A 10,000-nucleotide genomic window follows, 5' to 3' on the forward strand; every position below is an offset into this window, starting at 1 on the left:
CTGGCACGCGCTGTTATTAGATCCATTTGCATACATTAGGCCAGTTGTCTCTGACGCTTTGATGAATAGGGGCACAGAGAGTGGGCAGAGCAGGGCAGAGCCTAGTTGGCAGCGGGAAGCGAAGGCCAGGATGTGAGCATTGAGGGTGGGTACCAGGAGAGCTAAGAAGGCTGACATTGATGGTGGGTATATTTAAGGAAGACGTCATGTTATTATAAAGGCTTTTAAGTTATTATTTTGATGGCCAAGTCTCAAGTTGATATAACAGATGGTTTATGGAAGCAGTAAACATCGAGATTTACAAAATGTTTTACTGTACATTTCTCTCACTATTATCACACATGAATTCGTGAGCATATTACGAGTTCAAGAAATTGAGAGGAGCTAAGAGTTTTTTTACCAAAACCAATGCCATCGAAACAAAATTGTACACTAGTGAGATGTAAATCGTCTAATATACTTTAACCTTTCTGCTTGTTACAAAAAAAAAGACGGATAAATTAAAAACATTTATTTAGATAAAACCAATACGAATAAGAGATGAAATACTAAATATTTCCTAACTCTCTTATTCCAAATGCATACATAATGCTTAACATTACGCTTTTGTTTATCACGAAATAACGCAACTATCGGAAAGAAATAGTCTTTTGATTTGTCAATACTTCTTTCACCGTTATCTTGAGGCACATGAGTCAATGTAAAACCAATCATCAAAACCAATCAAAAGGAGAGGGATTTACTGATTTTCTTGGTTCAAAGCATAAATGTATTTCTTTACAGTAATAGTTTTTTTTTTTTTTTTTTTTTTTTTTTCAGGATCAGCCTTTTATTCCAACTCCGTATCTCATGGAATTAGAAGCTTTGAAAAGGTTTCTTGGAAGCATTATTCAATGCAATTCATGTAAAGAAAGGGCAATAGCCTATTAGAAACGTCCCTCCCTTGCAATCTGTTGACAAGAGTTCGAAACCCGCTCAAGCTCGATAGTTTCTTGCAACCTTACCATCTTTTTGCGCTAGGAATGGGTGGATGGGTTTGAAGGGGCCTAGAGTATAGGTGTACCTGCTGAGTCATTAAAAGCCATTGCCTGGCCCTCTCTGGTCCTAGCTTATGTGAGAAGGGGGCTTAGGCGGTGATTATATGCATACATAGTCAGTCCGGGATCCAGTTAGACAGTTCTGTTACTTAATGGATTAATGCCCCGTCATCTGCCCCAAGTTCCCTAAGATTGTCCCAATCTGTCTCAAGAAAGTAATGGCAAAAATATTTGGGCATTCTTTTTTTTATTATTTTCAAGATTCTGTAGCAACATGAATGTTGGTGACTATATATCTATATATATATATATATATATATATATATATATATATATATATATATATATATATATATATATATATAGGTGGTAGTAAATTGGCTAGGGACCCTTTGACTGGTCAGAGAGTACTACATTGGATCCGTCTCTCTCTGGTTATGGCTCTTTTTTCTTTGCCTACACATACACCGAATAGTCAGCCGTATTTTCTTCTCATTCTCTTCTGTCCTCATACACCTGATAACACTGAGATTAGCAAAGAGTTCTCATTCACTCAAAGGGTTAACTACTGCATTGTAATTGTTCAGTGGCTATTTTCTTCTTGGTAAGGGTAGAAGAGACTCTTTGATTATGGTAAATAGCTCTTAAAGGATAAGGATACTCCAAAATCGAACCATTGTTCTTTATTCGTCAGTAGTGCCATAACGTCTGTACCATGGTCTTTGGTTAGAATTCACTTAGTTGCGAGTACACTTGGGCACGCTATTTCTACCCTATTTCTCTTCCTCGTGTATTTATGAACTTTTTATAGTTTATATGTAATAAATCTAGTTTAATGCTGTTAATGATCTTAAAATATACTTTTTTATTGTTATAACTTCTCTTCTAGTTTATTTATTTCCTTGTATCCTATCCTCACTAGGCTATTTTTCCTTGTTGGAGCCTTTGGGCTTGTGGCATCATGCTTTTCCAACTAGAGTAATATACGGATAAATACAGTATATCTATCTATCTATCTATCTATATGTATATATATATATATATATATATATATATATATATATATATATATATATGTGTGTATATATAAATATATATATATATATATATATATATATATATATATATATATATATATATATATATATATATATATATATATATGAATATATACTGTATATATATGTGTGTGTGTGTGTCTGTGTATATTGTTTATAGTATGATATATATATATATATATATATATATATATATATATATATATATATATATATATATATATGTATATATATATATATATATATATATATATATATATATATATATATATATATATATATATATATATATAGATAGATAGATAGATAGAAAGATAGATAGATAGATACACTGCATAATATGTGTTGAAATAACGCAAAACAGTGCCGATAAGTTAGTGGATGAACTTGGGAAAGAGAATGAAGAAATAGATTGTGTTTCTCGTGACTATGTACTCTTGAAATAACTGTTAAAACAATTACATAATACCAGAGAATGTGGAAATTGAATTTAGGAAACTAGTGCATGATTGAAACTGGTATATGAAGAAAATATATGTTTGAGAAAACATATCAATATATTAAAAGAAAACAGGTTAGAAATGCAGAGTTCAAAATATGCAGCGTATGTAATGTTCTTGTGCGTGTGGGTGTGTATATTTATATATATATATATATATATATATATATATATATATATATATATATATATATATATTTCAGATTTCATCACATTTCATTGTATTGTTAATTGAGTACGATCATGCAATTATGTTTTCTTTGTTTATACCCATGACACGATCAAGTTATAGTTGCCTTTTCACAAGGTATACTAATGCTTGCATGAAAGTCATTTGAGAATAAATAGGTTGTCTTGAATTTAATTTCTTTAACCAATTCTTTGGTTATGCACTATAACAAATAGTAAAAATTATAAATCTAAAAGTAATATTGATAATACAAAAGGCTTATGGGCAGTAACATCCTTATGCTAATAAAAGGGTCTGGGAAGAATGACGTCACTAGGGAAAATCCCTGGAATCAGTTTAACGGACCTTCCTAAGGATCTTGGGTCAGTGTCTAGGTCTAGGGCATTGTGCTTCTCCTTGCCTCTGCCATTCATTAATGGCCTTTATACCTATAAAATGCTATGTAACAATGTATTGTGTTGTTACTAAACTTTTTAAAAGCGAAGATGAAAGGTAGCTACTTCAAGTAGTGGGTCGGTGTTTGCGGATAGGACTATTTCATTTGTCATATTCTTGCAGAAACTGCTCAGATGGAGAAAAGAAAGTCACTGTAATCACAAAAAGCTGTCTGAACATGAGATAAGGAGTTGATTGTATCCGGCATGTTACTTCTCTTCTTCGATAGCAAAAAAGTGGTAAAGGGCAAGGTAACTACGAAAAAAATGTCTAATGAACGATGGACGCTGGTTTGTTTCTTATATAATTTCTATAAGTAATTGATACAAAATTAGAGGTAAATGAAGATAATTAGATCTTTGATAGCTGATTGAAAAATTGACCGGTTGATGAAAATCAAGATAAGATCGATAAAAAAAATGGATTAAGGTATGTGATAAGATTGCAAAAAATACAGACTATCAAATAAATAGTTGAGCAGACAGGATGTCTGACTGAGAGTTAGAATCCCGAAAAAACAGATGCACAAAAAGGAAGATTGGCAGAAAACCTCATGGTAAGGTTTACGTTATATGCTTCCGAACAAGCCTAAGGTGAAAGTATTATACGACAAAATCTCTCTTTCAATCTTTAGAAGCGTATACTGGCATCCGGCTTGATGGTGGATAATCTCTCTCTCTCTCTCTCTCTCTCTCTCTCTCTCTCTCTCTCTCTCTCTCTCTCTCTCGAGAGAGAGAGAGAGAGAGAGAGAGAGAGAGAGAGAGAGAGAGTGCGTAAACCGGTCCTCGGATGTGTTTTTTCAGTCTCTCTCTCTCTCTCTCTCTCTCTCTCTCTCTCTCTCTCTCTCTCTCTCTGCAAATGCCTGCCAACTGTGAGAAATGTAAAGTCATGCACATAGGTTATAGTAACCCACAGTCTGATTACTAACTGGTGGCCAATGAAATAGAAAATGTAGACCAGAAGGAAGATCTCGGTATTATTACCAGCAAGGATTAGAAGTTCAACAAACAAGAGCATAAAAGCTGAAAAGAAAGCACAGAAACTAATAGGATACATAAAAAGATAATTCAAATATAGAAACAAAGGTACTACTGTACAACAGCTGCTGAACACATCACTAGTAAGACTCCATCCAGAAATCGGAGTCTAATTCTAGGCTCCAAGTACTCAGAAGGGTATATATAGACTGGAACCAGTAGAAGCTATGGTCACCAAACTAGTTCCAACACTAAGGCAATTCGGATATAGACGGAGGATGGAAAGTTTGAACTTATTTGATCTACAAACTCGAAGACTAAGGTGACAGTTAAAGGAGGCAGTCAAAATTCTAAAAAAGGATTAACAAATGTAGATTACAATAATCTTTACGCTTAGCACAAATCAGTCCCGAGGTAACGGATACAAACTTGAATTGAAAAGATATAACACCGCTCAATTTGGCCTTTTCTCTACATACAAAATAGCAAATACTTGGAATAGACAGTAACAAAGTAAACTAGTTAATAAGTCTTTGAGACATCCAAAAATCCATATAATTCCTTGTAACTCTCTCTCTCTCTCTCTCTCTCTCTCTCTCTCTCTCTCTCTCTCTCTCTCTCTCTCTCTCTCTCTCCGTCAACTGGGCATTCTATTGTGATAGCTTTTCTTACCATTTCGATCATTCTAAGCCTCAGCGAATTTCAGGAGGGTTACTATGTTTGTGAAAGGCATATCTTTGTGTCCATAACAGAGCTAAAATAGCCGCCAAGTGAGTAAGTAATTTTTCAAATTATCTTTTTGATTGATTTTTTTTTAGGATAAAGTTGAGGAAAAACCTGTTTTGTTTCTATTTTACACATTTCCTTCTAACGTCACCATCCGTTGAGTTCAAAGCGATGTGATAAAAACAGAAAATGAATCATAGAAAACGAATGAATTATTAGTTTCTCTACCATAATGTTTTTAAAATTCCTCTTTGAATAGACAAAATTAATTCATGTCCAAGTCAACAAAGCGGTAAAACATTCACAAGAAATTTAGGATAATAAATCACTATCATAACATCTCAAATTTCTTGGGAAATTCAACCCCGACGTTAAGAAAAAAGAAATGTCTGTTTTATGATGCGATAGACATATGGAAATCAGGAAGAATGGGAATTTGATAAGACTTTAACTGGCGGGTCGTGTTGCGCGGCATTTTAAAGTGTTTAGTTCCGGAAATCCATGAGATTAACCTCAGATAGTGTTGACTAACTGGTTGCTACATCATATATTTCCCATTTTCCTAACCTGGTTATTGGGTGTACTTTATTCTTTTCTCTCTCCTGTTCAATAGTTAAGTTGAGAGACATAGAATACACGATACAAATATTTCTCTCTTTAATTCTAATTCTAATAATAATAATAATAATGATAATAATATTGTTATTATTATTATTATTATTAATAATAATAATAATAATAATAATAATAATAATAATAATAATAATAATAATACTAATAATAATGACTTTTTCCCAACCTGAAGTTACCCGTTAATTATCATTGCCGCACACTTTATATTATACAGCGCTGAGTTAAAGTATGACACGTGCAGTAATGAATATATCTTTTCTTTTAATTTCAATCAATATTTTCTGACATTTCAAAGATGTCTATGCTATTGTGTTCTTCTCGCTGGTGTAAAAAAAAAAAAAAAAAAAAAAAAAAAAAAAAAAAAAAAAAAAAAAAACATAAAGAGGCGTATTATCTTTTTGTCTCTAAGGATATGGATGAATGAATGAATGATTTAAAGTTTTCAGGCATCCTGACATCTAAGGTCATTGACGCCGGTAACATTTAATTCATGTATACAAAAATAAAAAATGAAACAAAATAAAAAATTAAAGAGTATTCAATTAAAATCATAAAAATTGAATGTCATAAAAGTTAAATATTTTTCAGAAGACCTGCTTCTGAAAGAAATCTAAAAACGCCACTTGCATGGTAGGACACATCATTTCCAAGAATCTTGGCAAGGATGAACCTGCCACCCTCACCTCGAGCCTCAAACAAATATCTATTCCGCAAGTTGTTATAATTGGGGCATTCGGTCAACAAATGCCTTACTGTTAGAGGTACCAAACAGTTGTCACAATACGGTTGGTGTTGGCCCTTCAGCAGAAACTCGTGTGTCAACCGAGTGTGACCAATACGGAGACGACAAAGAGACGTCTCCCATTTTCGGGGCATCATATTATACCTCCAAGGAGATATGTCATTTGTTACTTCCCTCATTTTATTGCCATCTTGACCATCCCATTGCTGTTGCCATTTATTGCAAACCAATTTCTTGATGTCAGGTAAGAAATCATTACAGGGAATGGGATACCTTCTTGGCAGCAACTCGGATGCAGCCTCCTTAGCCAGTGAATCTGCCTTCTCATTCCCAGACACACCTACATGTGCTGGAACCCAACAAAATTGAACTGTTATACCTCTCCGTCCAATAAGGAAAAGCCATTCTAAAATCTTTAAAACTAGAGGGTTATTAGAATTAAAAACTTCCATAGCTTGAAGGACACTCCTTGCATCACTAAAAATTGTAAAATTACCCTCCTTCTCCAACGATATTTTCTCAATAGCGGTTAATATGCCATACAGTTCGGCAGTAAATATGGAAGCAGTCAGAGGAAGTGCACCTCTACAATTAAAACCATTACTATGTACTCCAAATCCAACGCCAGCATCAGATTTGGAGCCATCAGTATAGATAAAAGTTGATCCTCTATGTTCTTTAACATGTTCATTAAAAAGAGACCTGGCTTCTAGGTCTGACATATTCTTCTTATCTCCAATAAAATATTTACAAAAAGATATCTCTGGTAACTTCCATGGAGGCGTTGATGATACCTTGAATGGAAGTACCTTATTTCTAATTATATCCAGACTATTTAATAATCGTTTCACCCGAAAGCCATAAGGTTGAGGAGATTTTGGGTGCAACTCAAAGTATGATGCGTGTCTTACAAGGCTTGCAGTCTGAAAGGCTAGAGAGCTAGGGAGTCTTTGCAATCTAAACCAATACCGAAGAATGGAAGACATTCGGTAAAGGTCTAGAGGTAACTCTCCAGCATCAACAAGGAGACTTGGGATAGGCGAGGTTTTAAAAGCTCCAGTAGATAATCTAATACCTGCATGATGTATCGAGTCTAATATTTTTAACCGGCTTGGGGTGGCTGAGGAATATACCTCACAACCATAACTAATTTTGGAAAAAATCAAGGCCTTGTATAATTTTAAAATAGTATTGCGGTCTGCCCCCCATGATGTATGGGACAATACTTTTAAGATATTCAGAGCTTCAACACATTTAGCTTTTAGCGCTTTTAGGTGAGAAACCCATGTAAGTCTACAGTCAAATATCAAACCTAAAAATTTGGTTTCCGATACACATGGTATCCGTTGACCTTTAATGTATATATCCGGGTCTGGATGTACTCCCCGGATACGACAAAAATGGACAATGGTAGTTTTACTTGTCGAGAACTTAAATCCATTCATGTCAGCCCACTGGATAATTTTATGAATAGAGTGTTGGATTTTTCTCTCAACTATTGCCATTCTAGTGCCAGCAAATGATATTGAGAGATCATCCACAAATAATGTTGAGAGAACATCCTGGGGAATGGCTGAGGATATCCCATTAATTGCTAGTGCAAAAAGGGTTACACTCAGCACACTACCCTGAGGAACTCCTTCTTCCTGGCACTTACTCTCTGATAGAGTTTCCCCCACTCTCACTTGAAAAACTCTACATGAAAGAAATGCCTGAATAAATAGTGGCAGCTCTCCTCTCAATCCCAATTCATGAATGGTTTTAAGAATACCATATCTCCATGTGGTATCATATGCCTTTTCAAGGTCAAAAAATACTGTAACATGGTGCTGTTTGGAAGCAAAGGCTTCAGAAATAGAAGACTCAAGTCGTATCAACACATCAGTTGTTGAGTGCATTTTTCGGAATCCACATTGAATCGGTAATAAAATACCTTTCTTTTCAAGGTACCATATCAGCCTTGCATTGACCATCTTCTCCATGATTTTACATAAACAAGATGTCAATGCAATAGGACGATAGTTTGCTGCTAAAAACTTGTCTTTACCGGGTTTTAAAAAGGCTAAAATAATGGCTAGTTCCCAAACACTTGGGTAGCTATGATCATGCCATATTCTATTAATAATGCTTAAAATAAATAGCTTTGTATTAAAATGTACATGTTTAATCATTGCATATGGAATTCCATCGGGTCCAGGGGCTGTATCGTTGCAATGAGCAAGTGCAGAATCAAATTCTCTTTCAGTGAAAGGAGAATTATACGACTCTTCCCTTCTTGTTGCAAAATTTAAAATTTTCTTTTCTTCAGTGCTCCTATACTGGTGACCAGGGGCTCCTTCACACTTGCTGGATACATTTGAAAAATGATTAGCCAGGGCATTGCTAACTTCATTTGCTTCAGTTACATACTGGCAATTCACCTTCAACACTAGTGGTGGTTGGGGGTGAATTTGCCAGCTATCTTTTTTACTTTCCTCCACACAGAAGATGGTGGTGTTCTACTGTTAATAGAGGAAACAAAAGACATCCATGACTGGCGCCTTGCTTCTTTCATGGCACGACGGAACTGTGCTCTACATCTCTTGTACATAGTTAAATTCTCATCAGTTCTGCGTCTACGCAATCGTGTTAGAGATCTTCTTGGGGCTCTGTGGAGTGCAGTTAGTTCTGAAGACCACCACGGGACTGGTCGTCGTTTGAATAACCCTGTTGTTTTGGGAATTGAATTGACTCCTGCTGTATGAAGAGTTCCATTCAGTAGGTCTATGACATCATCAACACTTTCAAACTTTTCTGCTCTCCCTTCAATTTCACTTAGCTCGGAAAATTTAACCCAGTCTGCCTTGTCTAGATTCCAACGTGGCGATCTTTGCAAAGGCGGACCCTTGTTGGTGTTAATAATGATTGGTGCATGATCACTAGTATGCCAATCATCTAATGTCCTCCAATCAAAATCAAGAAGGCAGTTAGAGCTTGCAATTGAAAGGTCAATGCATGACAAAGTACCTGTCTGAACATGGAAGTGTGTGGGCTCTCCTGTATTAAGGAGTCCCACATCCTCATTCTCCACAATTGATGAGATAATATTGCCCCTTGTGTTGGCCAAAACATCACCCCATAAAGGATGTCTACCATTCATATCTCCCAGTAAGAGAAAAGGTTGAGGGAGTTGTTGAATGACCTCTGCTAAATCATCATATAAAATATTATCATTTGGAGGTAAGTACAGAGAGCATATTGTATATTTTCTCCCTATATCAATTTGTGTAACCATGATTTTCACAAAGTGAAAATAGCCCAGTGAGGAAAGGGAAAAAAGTAATAAATAAACTACAAGTAAGATAAACATTCTAAGAACAATAACACTATCAAAATAGAACTTTCGTATGTAAACTATAAAAACTATAAGATAAATAAGAAAGAATAGTGTGCCCAAGTGTACCCTTAAGCAACGGAATTCTACCTAAGAACTCTACCCATGGTACAGAGGCTATGGAACTACCCAAGTCTAGAGAACAATTGTTTGATTTCTAGTGTCCTTTCCAAGAAGAGTTGCTTACCTTAGCTGAAGAATCTCTTCTACGCCTGCGAAGAGGAAAGCGGTCCCTCGAGCGACGAAGTATTGTTTGGCAATCTGTGTTGTGAGAGGTGTATGCGAATAGAGCAGAATGTGGAAAGAATAGGTTAGACTATTCGGTGTATG

The sequence above is a fragment of the Palaemon carinicauda genome, chromosome 8, assembly GCF_036898095.1.
Source record: "Palaemon carinicauda isolate YSFRI2023 chromosome 8, ASM3689809v2, whole genome shotgun sequence".
Taxonomy (NCBI): Eukaryota; Metazoa; Arthropoda; class Malacostraca; order Decapoda; family Palaemonidae; genus Palaemon; species Palaemon carinicauda.